We start from the raw sequence: 17,687 nt of genomic DNA on the forward strand, positions 1-17,687 counted from the left end.
AAAAGGAAAACAGAGAAGAGGAAGAGGAAGGGGTTATCTACGAAGTAAAATGTAAAGAATGTCAGAGTGTGTACATAGGAGAAACAAAAAAAGGCTGAAAGACAGGTTGAAACAACATAGGGATGATGTACGACTTAAGAGAGAGAGGAATGCAATATTTAAACACACGAAAGAAACAGGACATGACATAGAGTTGGATGAGGCTAAGCAGATAGGAAGGGAGAAGAGAATGCTAGTGAGAAAATGGAAGGAAGCCAAGGAAATAGAGAAGAAAGGTGAAGAAGACACAATGAACTGGAATGGGGGACTGAAGTTAAACAAAGAATGGAAGAAGATGTTAGAAAGAGTGGAAAGGACAACAGAGAAAGAGGAGAGGAGAAGGAAGAAAAATGAAGGGAAAAGAGCGTGAGATTAAAAGTCCAACCACATTCTATATGGAAGTAATTGTGTTTAGCCTTTTAGGTGAAAGTAAAGTTGGCAAGTGAAAGTCACCTGCTAGAAAGTTCCAAACAACTTTCTAAATAGTCTGTGTATATATAATGCCCTGTTTTTGTATCCTGTTACTTTTGTACTTGATACAGAGTCTGAAGAAGACCTTGCTAGAAGGTTGAAACGTTACGTTTAGTTTATGTTTTTAATAAAATAAATTACTGCCTTGGTCAGCATATTTAGTTTTTCATTGACATTTGAGTGTCTTGACAGATCAGGCCGAACTTCGCTGCGGAGTGGTTTCAGTGACGTGCCCTGAGGAGTAGCGAGTCTAACAGAGATAGATCAATCGATCTCATCCAGTATTTCCAAATCACAATATTTAGTGTTGTAGAAATCACACTTTTTCACGCGCTTCTCATCCCTCGGCTACAACCAGCGAGCAGGCTGGAAGGAGCTACTTCAGCAGTCTTTTCGACCGCATGACTGGTTTCAGGTAGATGGTGCTTACTATTCTCCTGCCTGAAGGTACGAGAACCGAACAATTTATTTGATAAGCATAACATTTGGATGAAGAGTACGGGGGAAGAACCTGAGAACTCCAATTTTAACGATTTGCGTAGCTTTTGTATGATGTAACTGCACAGACTAAAAAGTCGGTAAGTCCTGAGAAATGTGAAAGTTTAAAAATGGTTTAGAGGGAAAAAGCCGTGAGTTTTGAAACTTTTGTACAAACAGGAAACTGTAACTTATCAAATATGTGTGTGTGGAATGTTGCAAAATAGCGTTCCTAAAAATAGGTTGCCAATGAACAATAAGTCCCAAAAGAACAATAGCTCGCTCAAGGACAGGTCGCCAAAGAACAATAGGTCGCTTAAGCCAAAAACAATAGTTCGCTTACGGACATCTCGCAAGAGAACAATAGGTCGCTTAAGGACATGTCGTCGAAGGACAGTAGGTCGCTTAAGGACTTGTCGCTATAGACAAGAGGTCTCTTAAAGACATGTCGCCAAAATACAATAGGTCGTTAAGGACATGTCGCCAAGGAACAATAGGTCGCTTTAAGAAATGTCGCCAAAGAATAATGGGACTCTTAAGGACATGTCGCTAGAAAACATTAGGTCGCTTAAGGACACGTCTCCAAATAACAGCAGGTCGCTTAAGGACATGTCGCCAAAGAAAAATAGGTCGCTGAATGCTATGTCACCAAAGAACAATAGGTCGCTTAAGAACATGTCGCCAAGGAGCATTAGGTCGCTTAACTCATTTCGCCAAAGCGCAATAGGTCGCTTAAGGAAAGGTCGCCAAAGGACAAGAGGTCGCTTAAGACCATGTGGTCAAACGACAATAGGTATCTTAAGGACATGTCGCCAAAGAACAATAGGTCGCTTAAAGCCATGTCGCCAAAGAACAATAGTTATCTTAACGACATGTTGCTAAAGAACAATAGCTCGCTTAAGGACGTGTCGCCAAGCAACAATAGATCGCTTAAGGACATGTCGCCAAAGAACAGTAGGTATTTTAATGACATGTCGCCAAGAAAACAATAGGTCGCTTAAAAAAAAGGTCGCCAATGAACAAGAGTTCGCTTAATGAATGGTCGCCAAAGGACAATAGGTTGCTTAAGGACATTTTGCCAAAGGACAAGAGTTCGCTTAAGGACTTGTCGCTAAAGAACAATAGGTATCTTAAGGACATGTTGCTAAAGAGTAATAGCTCGCTTAAGGGCATTTCGCCAAACTACAATAGTTCGCTTAAAGACGTCGCCAGAGAACAATAGATATCTTAAGGACATGTCGCCAAGAAACAATAGGTCGCTTAAGGGCATGTCGGCAAAGAACAATTGGTCACTTAAGGAAATGTCAGCGCTTAAGGAGAGGTCGCCAAAGGACAAGAGGTCGCTTCAAGAAAGGTCGCTAAGGGACAAGAGTTCGCTTAAGGACATGTCGCCAAAGAACAATAGGTCGCTTAAGGAAAGGTCGCCAAAGTACAAGAGGTCGATTAAGGACATGTCACCAAAGAACAGAAAGTCGCCTAAGGAAATGTCGTCTATGAACAATACGTTGCATAACGAAAGTCGCCAAAGGACAAGATGTCGCTTAAGGACATGTCGCCAATGAACAATAGTTCGCTTAAGGACATGTCGCCAAAGAACAATAGATCCCTTAAGGACATGTCGCCAAAGAACAGTATGTCGTTTAAGGACATCTCGCCAAAGAACAATATGTATCTTAAGGACATGTCACCAAATAACAATAGGTCGCTTAAGGAAAGATCGCCAAAGGACAAGAGGTCGCTTAAAGCTATGTCGCGTTTGAACAATAGGTCGCTTAAGGACATGTCGCCAAAGATTAATAGGTCGCTTAAGGACATGTTGCCAAAGAATAATGGGACTCTTAAGGACATGTCGCTAGAGAACATTAGGTCGCTTAAGGACACATCTCCAAATAACAGTAGGTCGCTTAAGGACATGTCGCCAAAGAGCAATAGGTATCTTAAGGACATGTTGCTAAAGAGTAATAGCTCGCTTAAGGGCATTTCGCCAAACTACAATAGTTCGCTTAAAGACGTCGCCAGAGAACAATAGATATCTTAAGGACATGTCGCCAAGAAACAATAGGTCGCTTAAGGGCATGTCGGTAAAGAACAATTGGTCACTTAAGGAAATGTCAGCGCTTAAGGAGAGGTCGCCAAAGGACAAGAGGTCGCTTCAAGAAAGGTCGCTAAGGGACAAGAGTTCGCTTAAGGACATGTCGCCAAAGAACAATAGGTCGCTTAAGGAAAGGTCGCCAAAGTACAAGAGGTCGATTAAGGACATGTCACCAAAGATCAAAAAGTCGCCTAAGGAAATGTCGTCTATGAACAATACGTTGCATAACGAAAGTCGCCAAAGGACAAGATGTCGCTTAAGGACATGTCGCCAATGAACAAAGGTTCGCTTAAGGACATCTCGCCAAAGAACAATAGATCCCTTAAGGACATGTCGCCAAAGAACAGTATGTCGGTTAAGGACATCTCGCCAAAGAACAATATGTATCTTAAGGACATGTCACCAAATAACAATAGGTCGCTTAAGGAAAGATCGCCAAAGGACAAGAGGTCGCTTAAAGCTATGTCGCGTTTGAACAATAGGTCGCTTAAGGACATGTCGCCAAAGATTAATAGGTCGCTTAAGGACATGTTGCCAAAGAATAATGGGACTCTTAAGGACATGTCGCTAGAGAACATTATGTCGCTTAAGGATACATCTCCAAATAACAGTAGGTCGCTTAAGGACATGTCGCCAAAGAACAATGGGTTTCTTAAGGACATGTCGCCAAAGAACAATAGGTATCTTAAGGACATGTCGCCAAAGAACAATAGGTCGCTAGAGGAGAGGTCGAATAAGGACATGTCTGCAAACAACAATAGGTCGCTAGAGGAGAGGTCGAATAAGGACATGTCTGCAAACAACAATAGGTCGCTTAGAACATGTCATAAAGGAACAATAGGTTGCTTAAGGACATGTCGCGAAAAGACAAGAGGTCGCTTAAGCAAATGTCGCCTATGAACAATAGGTTGCTTAAGGAAAAGTCGCCAAAGGACAAGAGGTCGCTTAAGGAAATGTCGCCTATGAACAATAGGTCACTTAAGGACATGTCGCCAAAGAACAATAGGTATCTTAAGGACATGTCGCCGATGAGCAAGTGGTCTCAATAGGATAAAAGGTCGCTTAAGGACATGTCGCCAAGGATCAATGGTTCTCTTAAGGACATGTCGCCAAGGAACAAGGGTCGGTTAAGGACATGTTGCCAAAGAACAATAGGTATCTTAAGGAAATGTCGCTATGGAATAATAGGTCGCTTAAGGAAAGGTCGCTTAAGCAAATGTCGCCTATGAACAATAGGTCGCCAAAGGACAAGAGGTCGCTTAAGGACATGTCGGCAATGAACAGTAGGTCGCTTAAGGACATGTCGGCAATGAACAGTAGGTCGCTTAAGGACATGTCGCCAAAGAACAATAGGTCGTTTAAGGACATGTCGCCAAAGAACAATAGGTATCTTAAGGACATGTCGCCATAGAACAAGTGGTCTCAAGAGTATAAAAGGTCGCTTAAGGAAATGTCGCCTTTGAAGAATAGGTCACTTAAGGACATGTCGCCAAGGAACAATGGGTCGGTTAAGGACATGTCGGCAAAGAACAATTGGTCACTTAAGGAAATGTCAGCGCTTAAGGAGAGGTCGCCAAAGGACAAGAGGTCGCTTCAAGAAAGGTCGCTAAGGGACAAGAGTTCGCTTAAGGACATGTCGCCAAAGAACAATAGGTCGCTTAAGGAAAGGTCGCCAAAGTACAAGAGGTCGATTAAGGACATGTCACCAAAGAACAAAAAGTCGCCTAAGGAAATGTCGTCTATGAACAATACGTTGCATAACGAAAGTCGCCAAAGGACAAGATGTCGCTTAAGGACATGTCGCCAATGAACAATAGTTCGCTTAAGGACATGTTGCCAAAGAACAATAGATCCCTTAAGGACATGTCGCCAAAGAACAGTATGTCGTTTAAGGACATCTCGCCAAAGAACAATATGTATCTTAAGGACATGTCACCAAATAACAATAGGTCGCTTAAGGAAAGATCGCCAAAGGACAAGAGGTCGTTTAAAGATATGTCGCGTTTGAACAATAGGTCGCTTAAGGACATGTCGCCAAAGATTAATAGGTCGCTTAAGGACATGTTGCCAAAGAATAATGGGACTCTTAAGGACATGTCGCTAGAGAACATTAGGTCGCTTAAGGACACATCTCCAAATAACAGTAGGTCGCTTAAGGACATGTCGCCAAAGAGCAATATGTATCTTAAGGACATGTTGCTAAAGAGTAATAGCTCGCTTAAGGGCATTTCGCCAAACTACAATAGTTCGCTTAAAGACGTCGCCAGAGAACAATAGATATCTTAAGGACATGTCGCCAAGAAACAATAGGTCGCTTAAGGGCATGTCGGCAAAGAACAATTGGTCACTTAAGGAAATGTCAGCGCTTAAGGAGAGGTCGCCAAAGGACAAGAGGTCGCTTCAAGAAAGGTCGCTAAGGGACAAGAGTTCGCTTAAGGACATGTCGCCAAAGAACAATAGGTCGCTTAAGGAAAGATCGCCAAAGTACAAGAGGTCGATTAAGGACATGTCACCAAAGAACAAAAAGTCGCCAAAGGAAATGTCGTCTATGAACAATACGTTTCATAACGAAAGTCGCCAAAGGACAAGATGTCGCTTAAGGACATGTCGCCAATGAACAATAGTTCGCTTAAGGACATGTCGCCAAAGAACAATAGATCCCTTAAGGACATGTCGCCAAAGAACAGTATGTCGTTTAAGGACATCTCGCCAAAGAACAATATGTATCTTAAGGACATGTCACCAAATAACAATAGGTCGCTTAAGGAAAGATCGCCAAAGGACAAGAGGTCGCTTAAAGCTATGTCGCGTTTGAACAATAGGTCGCTTAAGGACATGTCGCCAAAGATTAATAGGTCGCTTAAGGACATGTTGCCAAAGAATAATGGGACTCTTAAGGACATGTCGCTAGAGAACATTAGGTCGCTTAAGGACACATCTCCAAATAACAGTAGGTCGCTTAAGGACATGTCGCCAAAGAACAATGGGTTTCTTAAGGACATGTCGCCAGTGAACAATAGGTATCTTAAGGACATGTCGCCAAAGAACAATAGGTATCTTAAGGACATGTCGCCAAAGAACAATAGGTCGCTAGAGGAGAGGTCGAATAAGGTCATGTCTGCAAACAACAATAGGTCGCTTAGAACATGTCATAAAGGAACAATAGGTTGCTTAAGGACATGTCGCGAAAAGACAAGAGGTCGCTTAAGCAAATGTCGCCTATGAACAATAGGTTGCTTAAGGAAAAGTCGCCAAAGGACAAGAGGTCGCTTAAGGAAATGTCGGCAATGAACAATAGGTCACTTAAGGACATGTCGCCAAAGAACAATAGGTATCTTAAGGACATGTCGCCGATGAGCAAGTGGTCTCAATAGGATAAAAGGTCGCTTAAGGACATGTCGCCAAGGATCAATGGTTCTCTTAAGGACATGTCGCCAAGGAACAAGGGTCGGTTAAGGACATGTTGCCAAAGAACAATAGGTATCTTAAGGAAATGTCGCTATGGAATAATAGGTCGCTTAAGGAAAGGTCGCTTAAGCAAATGTCGCCTATGAACAATAGGTCGCCAAAGGACAAGAGGTCGCTTAAGGACATGTCGGCAATGAACAGTAGGTCGCTTAAGGACATGTCGGCAATGAACAGTAGGTCGCTTAAGGACATATCGCCAAAGAACAATAGGTCGTTTAAGGACATGTCGCCAAAGAACAATAGGTATCTTAAGGACATGTCGCCATAGAACAAGTGGTCTCAAGAGTATAAAAGGTCGCTTAAGGAAATTTCGCCTTTGAAGAATAGGTCACTTAAGGACATGTCGCCAAAGATTAATAGGTCGCTTAAGGACATGTTGCCAAAGAATAATGGGACTCTTAAGGACATGTCGCTAGAGAACATTAGGTCGCTTAAGGATACATCTCCAAATAACAGTAGGTCGCTTAAGGACATGTCGCCAAAGAACAATGGGTTTCTTAAGGACATGTCGCCAGTGAACAATAGGTATCTTAAGGACATGTCGCCAAAGAACAATAGGTATCTTAAGGACATGTCGCCAAAGAACAATAGGTCGCTAGAGGAGAGGTCGAATAAGGACATGTCTGCAAACAACAATAGGTCGCTTAGAACATGTCATAAAGGAACAATAGGTTGCTTAAGGACATGTCGCGAAAAGACAAGAGGTCGCTTAAGCAAATGTCGCCTATGAACAATAGGTTGCTTAAGGAAAAGTCGCCAAAGGACAAGAGGTCGCTTAAGGAAATGTCGCCTATGAACAATAGGTCACTTAAGGACATGTCGCCAAAGAACAATAGGTATCTTAAGGACATGTCGCCGATGAGCAAGTGGTCTCAATAGGATAAAAGGTCGCTTAAGGACATGTCGCCAAGGATCAATGGTTCTCTTAAGGACATGTCGCCAAGGAACAAGGGTCGGTTAAGGACATGTTGCCAAAGAACAATAGGTATCTTAAGGAAATGTCGCTATGGAATAATAGGTCGCTTAAGGAAAGGTCGCTTAAGCAAATGTCGCCTATGAACAATAGGTCGCCAAAGGACAAGAGGTCGCTTAAGGACATGTCGGCAATGAACAGTAGGTCGCTTAAGGACATGTCGGCAATGAACAGTAGGTCGCTGAAGGACATGTCGCCAAAGAACAATAGGTCGTTTAAGGACATGTCGCCAAAGAACAATAGGTATCTTAAGGACATGTCGCCATAGAACAAGTGGTCTCAAGAGTATAAAAGGTCGCTTAAGGAAATGTCGCCTTTGAAGAATAGGTCACTTAAGGACATGTCGCCAAGGAACAATGGGTCGGTTAAGGACATGTCGCCAAAGAACAATAGGTCGCTTAAGGAGAGGTCGCCAAGGAACAATGGGTCGGTTAAGGACATGTCGCTAGAGAACATTAGGTCGCTTAAGGACACATCTCCAAATAACAGTAGGTCGCTTAAGGACATGTCGCCAAAGAACAATGGGTTTCTTAAGGACATGTCGCCAGTGAACAATAGGTATCTTAAGGACATGTCGCCAAAGAACAATAGGTATCTTAAGGACATGTCGCCAAAGAACAATAGGTCGCTAGAGGAGAGGTCGAATAAGGACATGTCTGCAAACAACAATAGGTCGCTTAGAACATGTCATAAAGGAACAATAGGTTGCTTAAGGACATGTCGCGAAAAGACAAGAGGTCGCTTAAGCAAATGTCGCCTATGAACAATAGGTTGCTTAAGGAAAAGTCGCCAAAGGACAAGAGGTCGCTTAAGGAAATGTCGGCAATGAACAATAGGTCACTTAAGGACATGTCGCCAAAGAACAATAGGTATCTTAAGGACATGTCGCCGATGAGCAAGTGGTCTCAATAGGATAAAAGGTCGCTTAAGGACATGTCGCCAAGGATCAATGGTTCTCTTAAGGACATGTCGCCAAGGAACAAGGGTCGGTTAAGGACATGTTGCCAAAGAACAATAGGTATCTTAAGGAAATGTCGCTATGGAATAATAGGTCGCTTAAGGAAAGGTCGCTTAAGCAAATGTCGCCTATGAACAATAGGTCGCCAAAGGACAAGAGGTCGCTTAAGGACATGTCGGCAATGAACAGTAGGTCGCTTAAGGACATGTCGGCAATGAACAGTAGGTCGCTTAAGGACATGTCGCCAAAGAACAATAGGTCGTTTAAGGACATGTCGCCAAAGAACAATAGGTATCTTAAGGACATGTCGCCATAGAACAAGTGGTCTCAAGAGTATAAAAGGTCGCTTAAGGAAATGTCGCCTTTGAAGAATAGGTCACTTAAGGACATGTCGCCAAGGAACAATGGGTCGGTTAAGGACATGTCGGCAAAGAACAATTGGTCACTTAAGGAAATGTCAGCGCTTAAGGAGAGGTCGCCAAAGGACAAGAGGTCGCTTCAAGAAAGGTCGCTAAGGGACAAGAGTTCGCTTAAGGACATGTCGCCAAAGAACAATAGGTCGCTTAAGGAAAGGTCGCCAAAGTACAAGAGGTCGATTAAGGACATGTCACCAAAGAACAAAAAGTCGCCTAAGGAAATGTCGTCTATGAACAATACGTTGCATAACGAAAGTCGCCAAAGGACAAGATGTCGCTTAAGGACATGTCGCCAATGAACAATAGTTCGCTTAAGGACATGTTGCCAAAGAACAATAGATCCCTTAAGGACATGTCGCCAAAGAACAGTATGTCGTTTAAGGACATCTCGCCAAAGAACAATATGTATCTTAAGGACATGTCACCAAATAACAATAGGTCGCTTAAGGAAAGATCGCCAAAGGACAAGAGGTCGTTTAAAGATATGTCGCGTTTGAACAATAGGTCGCTTAAGGACATGTCGCCAAAGATTAATAGGTCGCTTAAGGACATGTTGCCAAAGAATAATGGGACTCTTAAGGACATGTCGCTAGAGAACATTAGGTCGCTTAAGGACACATCTCCAAATAACAGTAGGTCGCTTAAGGACATGTCGCCAAAGAGCAATAGGTATCTTAAGGACATGTTGCTAAAGAGTAATAGCTCGCTTAAGGGCATTTCGCCAAACTACAATAGTTCGCTTAAAGACGTCGCCAGAGAACAATAGATATCTTAAGGACATGTCGCCAAGAAACAATAGGTCGCTTAAGGGCATGTCGGCAAAGAACAATTGGTCACTTAAGGAAATGTCAGCGCTTAAGGAGAGGTCGCCAAAGGACAAGAGGTCGCTTCAAGAGAGGTCGCTAAGGGACAAGAGTTCGCTTAAGGACATGTCGCCAAAGAACAATAGGTCGCTTAAGGAAAGATCGCCAAAGTACAAGAGGTCGATTAAGGACATGTCACCAAAGAACAAAAAGTCGCCAAAGGAAATGTCGTCTATGAACAATACGTTTCATAACGAAAGTCGCCAAAGGACAAGATGTCGCTTAAGGACATGTCGCCAATGAACAATAGTTCGCTTAAGGACATGTCGCCAAAGAACAATAGATCCCTTAAGGACATGTCGCCAAAGAACAGTATGTCGTTTAAGGACATCTCGCCAAAGAACAATATGTATCTTAAGGACATGTCACCAAATAACAATAGGTCGCTTAAGGAAAGATCGCCAAAGGACAAGAGGTCGCTTAAAGCTATGTCGCGTTTGAACAATAGGTCGCTTAAGGACATGTCGCCAAAGATTAATAGGTCGCTTAAGGACATGTTGCCAAAGAATAATGGGACTCTTAAGGACATGTCGCTAGAGAACATTAGGTCGCTTAAGGACACATCTCCAAATAACAGTAGGTCGCTTAAGGACATGTCGCCAAAGAACAATGGGTTTCTTAAGGACATGTCGCCAGTGAACAATAGGTATCTTAAGGACATGTCGCCAAAGAACAATAGGTATCTTAAGGACATGTCGCCAAAGAACAATAGGTCGCTAGAGGAGAGGTCGAATAAGGTCATGTCTGCAAACAACAATAGGTCGCTTAGAACATGTCATAAAGGAACAATAGGTTGCTTAAGGACATGTCGCGAAAAGACAAGAGGTCGCTTAAGCAAATGTCGCCTATGAACAATAGGTTGCTTAAGGAAAAGTCGCCAAAGGACAAGAGGTCGCTTAAGGAAATGTCGGCAATGAACAATAGGTCACTTAAGGACATGTCGCCAAAGAACAATAGGTATCTTAAGGACATGTCGCCGATGAGCAAGTGGTCTCAATAGGATAAAAGGTCGCTTAAGGACATGTCGCCAAGGATCAATGGTTCTCTTAAGGACATGTCGCCAAGGAACAAGGGTCGGTTAAGGACATGTTGCCAAAGAACAATAGGTATCTTAAGGAAATGTCGCTATGGAATAATAGGTCGCTTAAGGAAAGGTCGCTTAAGCAAATGTCGCCTATGAACAATAGGTCGCCAAAGGACAAGAGGTCGCTTAAGGACATGTCGGCAATGAACAGTAGGTCGCTTAAGGACATGTCGGCAATGAACAGTAGGTCGCTTAAGGACATATCGCCAAAGAACAATAGGTCGTTTAAGGACATGTCGCCAAAGAACAATAGGTATCTTAAGGACATGTCGCCATAGAACAAGTGGTCTCAAGAGTATAAAAGGTCGCTTAAGGAAATGTCGCCTTTGAAGAATAGGTCACTTAAGGACATGTCGCCAAAGATTAATAGGTCGCTTAAGGACATGTTGCCAAAGAATAATGGGACTCTTAAGGACATGTCGCTAGAGAACATTAGGTCGCTTAAGGATACATCTCCAAATAACAGTAGGTCGCTTAAGGACATGTCGCCAAAGAACAATGGGTTTCTTAAGGACATGTCGCCAGTGAACAATAGGTATCTTAAGGACATGTCGCCAAAGAACAATAGGTATCTTAAGGACATGTCGCCAAAGAACAATAGGTCGCTAGAGGAGAGGTCGAATAAGGACATGTCTGCAAACAACAATAGGTCGCTTAGAACATGTCATAAAGGAACAATAGGTTGCTTAAGGACATGTCGCGAAAAGACAAGAGGTCGCTTAAGCAAATGTCGCCTATGAACAATAGGTTGCTTAAGGAAAAGTCGCCAAAGGACAAGAGGTCGCTTAAGGAAATGTCGCCTATGAACAATAGGTCACTTAAGGACATGTCGCCAAAGAACAATAGGTATCTTAAGGACATGTCGCCGATGAGCAAGTGGTCTCAATAGGATAAAAGGTCGCTTAAGGACATGTCGCCAAGGATCAATGGTTCTCTTAAGGACATGTCGCCAAGGAACAAGGGTCGGTTAAGGACATGTTGCCAAAGAACAATAGGTATCTTAAGGAAATGTCGCTATGGAATAATAGGTCGCTTAAGGAAAGGTCGCTTAAGCAAATGTCGCCTATGAACAATAGGTCGCCAAAGGACAAGAGGTCGCTTAAGGACATGTCGGCAATGAACAGTAGGTCGCTTAAGGACATGTCGGCAATGAACAGTAGGTCGCTGAAGGACATGTCGCCAAAGAACAATAGGTCGTTTAAGGACATGTCGCCAAAGAACAATAGGTATCTTAAGGACATGTCGCCATAGAACAAGTGGTCTCAAGAGTATAAAAGGTCGCTTAAGGAAATGTCGCCTTTGAAGAATAGGTCACTTAAGGACATGTCGCCAAGGAACAATGGGTCGGTTAAGGACATGTCGCCAAAGAACAATAGGTCGCTTAAGGAGAGGTCGCCAAAGGACAATGGGTCGGTTAAGGACATATCGCCAAAGAACAATAGGTCTCAAGAGGATAAAACGTCGCAGAAAGGTCGCGAAAGCACGGAATCCTTAATATACAATATCATCGTCGTTACGTCGCCAAGATACGTGGTGCCATGCCTTTTCTGAACCCTCTCCTAGATTTGATTTTTATGGCCCCTGTCTTTTGGGTTTTGTGTTACATTTACACTTCCATTGAAATATCTGAGTCATTTGGTCTGCATTTAAGCAACATTGTCGTGTGTTTATGTGTTTTTTGTGTTTGTGTAGAAGGAGTCATACGCGATGTTAAAGCACCCCCAAGTGCCGAGGTCACCGCACGTCACTGAGTAGTTAACCCAGCGCACTTCGGCGCCAGTGGTCGAGGATTCGAATACCGGGCTCTACTTGGGTCGCTGCAGGATCTGAGTTCCCGTACTACGCGTTCTGGCTCACTTTTAGCCCTGTGTATAATGGCAGTGAATGTTCTAATAATCGGCCTTCGTATTTTTTTACAATAGTTGGAGGGCAGTGCAATTTGTCTTGTCTCAGACAGTCATTTATTCAGCCAACTTTTTACAGTGCACTTTAAGCTATAGGTCCAGTCCCAATTAGCTATTGTGAGCATAAACTGACCTTAAACAAGCAAAACAATTATTGGGTGACGCCGGGTGGGGTCATGTAGTGTTTCGCATCCCACCGTAAACTGTAGGTCCAGTCTCGATCAGTGTATCTGTTCATAAAGTGGGTTCGTAACAGAAACTCAAAGTTTTCCTTGTGTTCTGCTCTCTTGATGTAGCATCCACGTGTTTATCTTTCTTTATTTTCTTGAGTCTCTGAATTAGGTTGGGTGTCTTTTTCTTCTTTTACTTTTTTGTCATAATGCAGACAGGACGTTTTGATTCAGTGTACCGAAAATGTGAAAAGTAACATTGTTAAGTAAGGTACTCGGGCACTAATAAATGAGGATATCCTGTAAGAAGAAATATAGAATTTCCCAGTTCAGTTTCCTAAATGGAAACCCGATGACGTCATGGAGATGGTTTCGGGTTGATGTAATAATGTCATGACATTTCACGTGGTCGCTCCCACCTGATCCGGAGCCCATGCTCTGGGAAATGGCAAGAGGGAAATGTCATGTGGGGTTATTCTTTAACAAGTTCAGAGCGTCGAAGTTCGCCTACCGTTTGCTTTGCTGTGGAATTGAGTTGTTTGAAAGCTCGTTTGAACCCACTTTGCTGTTAATTCAAACTATTCAAAAGTCATCTCCCCCCCTTTTACATCGCACCTCCAATTCAGCGATGTTCAACCAATTTTGCTTGTTCATGTTCTCTCAGAACAGTCGTATTGAGCAAGACGAAGAAGGAGAAAAACTGTAGAATCTCTTTTTCCAAACTTCCTATCTAATGGGACACAGAGAAAACTGACTGGGAATGGGGAAAACGCGTTTAGTTAAGCTTTTTACTATGACTAACAAATTTGGTAGTCTTTGCTAATTGGGTCATTTTGAATATTTGGTAACTTTATAAACAATGTGAGCAATTACAAAATTATTTTTTGTTCTTGTGAAAAAATCTGTCGACCAATAAGAAAAAGGTTTGTTAGCAGAAACTTTTCGGTTATTCCTAACATACCTTTTCTCTGTGAAGTAAATTGAAATAGTCCTCACAATAACAGTAACAAACTGTACGGCTTGTGGTATATTTATTATAAGCCTCGTAACATCATTCTTATTTTTAAAAGAACGCAATATTTGTTTAATTTATAGTTCCAGGATTTCTATTTTTACAAAGGTTTAATGCTAGCAGTATACTTTTCATTTTCCACCTTAAAAATAAGTTTTAACACCGGATATTATTTGTGGATAATAATAATAGCATTAATAGTTAGTATAATAAATAATTATATTCTCAGAGAAGAGGAACATTTCTTTCTCCGTCTCGGAGTCTTGAAAAGAAAATACAGATCTTGCCACCTGCATGTTCGATAACACTGGTCAATAAAATCAAACTTTGAAATTTTTTTTCGCATGAAAGAAGGTGTTTCTTTTAGTTTTCGAGCTGCTGAAGACGAACCTTAACTTGGTTTTTGTCCTGCACCCTCAGATTTAGAAATAATGCCAGTTATAGTATCAACCTTTAGACCCCGGCCAAAATTTGAAGGAAATCGCAGAGCTTCATGTTGGCAACCTTTGTGCTCCTCTACTAATTATCCCAGAATCACAAATTATATCTCGTTGGAAAGCTTATGGAACACAGACTCCAACGAGGTACATTTTGGACCCATTACGCCCAATTTGTAGAAGAAGAAGAAAACAAGAAAATTGGGGAAAAGTTAGTTTTTGGAGAACTCGAGGTAAATTTGGAACACTTACAGTTGCGCTACGCAAACATAAACTCAGTAACACACACCCTATACATTAAGTCGGCTAACTGAAGTTGTCCTGTAGGACGAATTTCAATGAAGAAACATATGTAAAGTATACATATTGCAATATAGAACTATACATATGTAAAAGAACACAGCATATGAGGCAATATACATACGTACATAGTTCATTGTTCTGCGTTTGACCTTCCTCCTGTGGGTGTCTTCGGTGTCCCTAAGCAATCCCCAGCAATAGTTTTCAAGCATATTTGGCTTCCATCCACTTTGGTAACGTTTCTCCATTGCTGCTATTGTTTGATGAAACTGTTCGCCATGCTCATCGCTTACATCGCCGAGATTTGGTGGAAAGAAGTCTGTGCAGGAAATGTAGTTTCAGAGACATGTTACAAGTGGTGTTCACAGAATACTTCTTTCGGTGTTAATGTGGAATTGGTGTTGTTTAACACCATTTTTGGTGTCCTGTTACAAATAAATCGAGCCAAAAATTGTATACCGCATAAGGCAAGACTAGAAATTATCATACAAGAGGTAGTTATTGGTATTTTATTAATTAAGCCACCCATAAAACTAATATCTTGAATATCCCCTATAACATGAATTACCGCCAGTTGACGTCACACCACACCAAGTATGGAGGCCTTTAAGACCCAATTAGGTGTAATATTACACCAATGGCGGTGTGGTGATGTACGAATTACGATGTTACACCACTTCTGGTGGCAACTCAGTTGCATATTTTTTAGAGTGTAGTAACCGAACAAATTCTGTAGCACATTCAAACTTATATGAGAGTATATTTTCTCTCAATATTTCAGAAGACCACTGATTTCGAAATAATATGGCGTACGCTTTCTGGATGCTTTCCTTTTGAAATATGGTAAGGGATTTTCGAAATGACATTAACTACATGCCTTTCTTGCTTTGTATAGGTAGTTTCATTGTCAATTTAAAAAGACCTCCACTAATTGTGTTTTCGTCACGGATGTTTAAAAATAATTTTTCAGCAAGATATCTGTTAGCATATGTAGGAAAGGAACGCGGAGGATTAGATGAGATGTTTCTACCTCATACACGATAGCTGATGCATTTGGAGAAAAAAATGTTAAGATTCCCCTTGGCCATGAGGTTGCGCATGCAGGGCCCAACATACTAGATCTCCGCCATGTTTTAGAGATGATGTGGTCAGCACTAAGCCCCGGCCTTCCGTACACACCCATTTATTTGAGACTGGGTGAACCACAGAGCCACTTTATGCAGGAACAAGACCGGTAAAATTTCTACCTTAGATCACCAACCGCGGAAATCGAACCCGGCTCTTCCGCCGTACCAGTTTTTAAAAATTAAATCGCAAGCCCCTAAGCGGTTGTTTCTCCTGCCTTTATCTTTCTCTATATTTCTTCATATCAGTTTTACTCAATGTTCTCTATTTTCTCACCAGGACAAACGCAAACATCCATGTCTTGCCGAGAATTCGAATCCGGAAACCTGGATGACCACTCCACCACGGAGATCGACTTCTTTTCTTTTTGAGCTGCCACCGAACCTGCAATCGAACCTGCGACCGTTCTCCTCAAAGGCGAGAGTGCTAACCATTTGGCTACGCTAGAGCCCGTCTGACTAGACCACCGCGGATCCCAATTTGGGATCAACCTTGGAGTGAATATCCATTTCCTTTTCATCGTGTAAACGACGCGAGCAATAGAAATATTAATTCATCGTTGCGTGGCGCGGCAAAAAGATTCGAGCTCCAACAGAAACTGTTTTGGAAGAAGAGTTTCCATGTCCAGTCAGACGCGAGGACCCGAAACTGTTCCTCCCGCAATTATCTTCCACGCAGCATGCTGGAGAAAAATAGGTCTGTGCGCTGAATGGTTGTAGGAGGGGCAGAAAACTTGGCATTACGCTTATGGGAGTATTATTTTACTTGTTCTCTTGAGAATATAAAGTTTCCGGTAGTGTAGAAAAATGCATGAACAGAAAGAGGACAGTTTGAAGATTTTATGTTGAGAAAAGTAGAAACTTTCACTTGATTAGCCGTAACTGAAGTTCCTTGTACATTAGGAATAATACAAGAGATTCTGTATTTTTTTACGATCGTTTATAGCTTAATGATCAACTTGAAAAAAAAAAAACCCGAACCCACTTGCAACATGGAGAAATCCATACACTTGTACTATTTGATTATTGGGGATGTGCCTATTCCGATGATATTGAAATAAATGCATACCGTGCGAAACTGTCACTCTTCGCCTTAAATCTGCTTGCTTGAAGTTGTTCCACTACCGCCTCATGACGGACGCCCTTTTCCCTTGGGTCCTATGGCTTTTTCTTTCTTTTTCTACAGGATGATGTGCTTTCTCCACCCGGGCACTATGACGAATGGAATTAGGGAAACCTCTTGTGGGTGGAGTTCGAAAACAGCACGCAAAAGGGGATCACCTGGTCACGCTAGGTCACTTGCCGGCCGCACTCAGGAGCTGCTTCGAGGGCTTTCTCGGGGAATTGCGTTTGGGTTTCTATTATATTCCTTATGTTTATTTTCACGTAATGGGAGTGTTATACGTAACGACTTCCTCGTATACTTTCCACATGAATTTCCTCATGGGGAAGTTGATAGATCCTTGCTGTTATCATTGCCTTCATTATTGTATCCATATTCTCCAACTTCCCTGAAAAAGTAAATCGTCTGCAAGTTGACTCGGAGCTCCTCGGTGCGTTTAGCCCTATTATACAAACCCATCTGGAGAATTAATTTAATTAAGTCGCTTTTCTGCCACGTTGGGCCAATCGTGACGATGAGGATCAGTGATGATATGATGAAACTAATGGACACTCACAAGCAACACCCACGCCCAGGACTGGATTCGAACACGGGACCCCCTGACGTCATGGCGACCATGTGGAGAATTGATTGAATTAGGTTAATTTACCACGCTTCTGCGCCACTTTTGGGCTAATCGCAACGATGAGGATGAGTGATGGTACGAAACTGATGAAGGACACTCACAAACAACACCTCTGACGTCGCAGCGCGCTGTCATAACCACTGCGCCACCA

General features: G+C 42.3%; 1 protein-coding gene across 3 annotated transcripts in view; it reads left to right on the plus strand.

Annotated features, from left to right (window-relative positions):
- The window catches only part of ATP8B (ATPase phospholipid transporting 8B), a 198,971-nt gene that overhangs the window by 37,646 nt on the left and 143,638 nt on the right, over positions 1 to 17,687 (plus strand). The gene's annotated exons all lie outside the window — the stretch shown is intronic.

This window comes from Lepisma saccharinum, chromosome 19 (assembly GCF_977018435.1).
Source record: "Lepisma saccharinum chromosome 19, izLepSacc3.1, whole genome shotgun sequence".
Classification (NCBI taxonomy): domain Eukaryota; kingdom Metazoa; phylum Arthropoda; class Insecta; order Zygentoma; family Lepismatidae; genus Lepisma; species Lepisma saccharinum.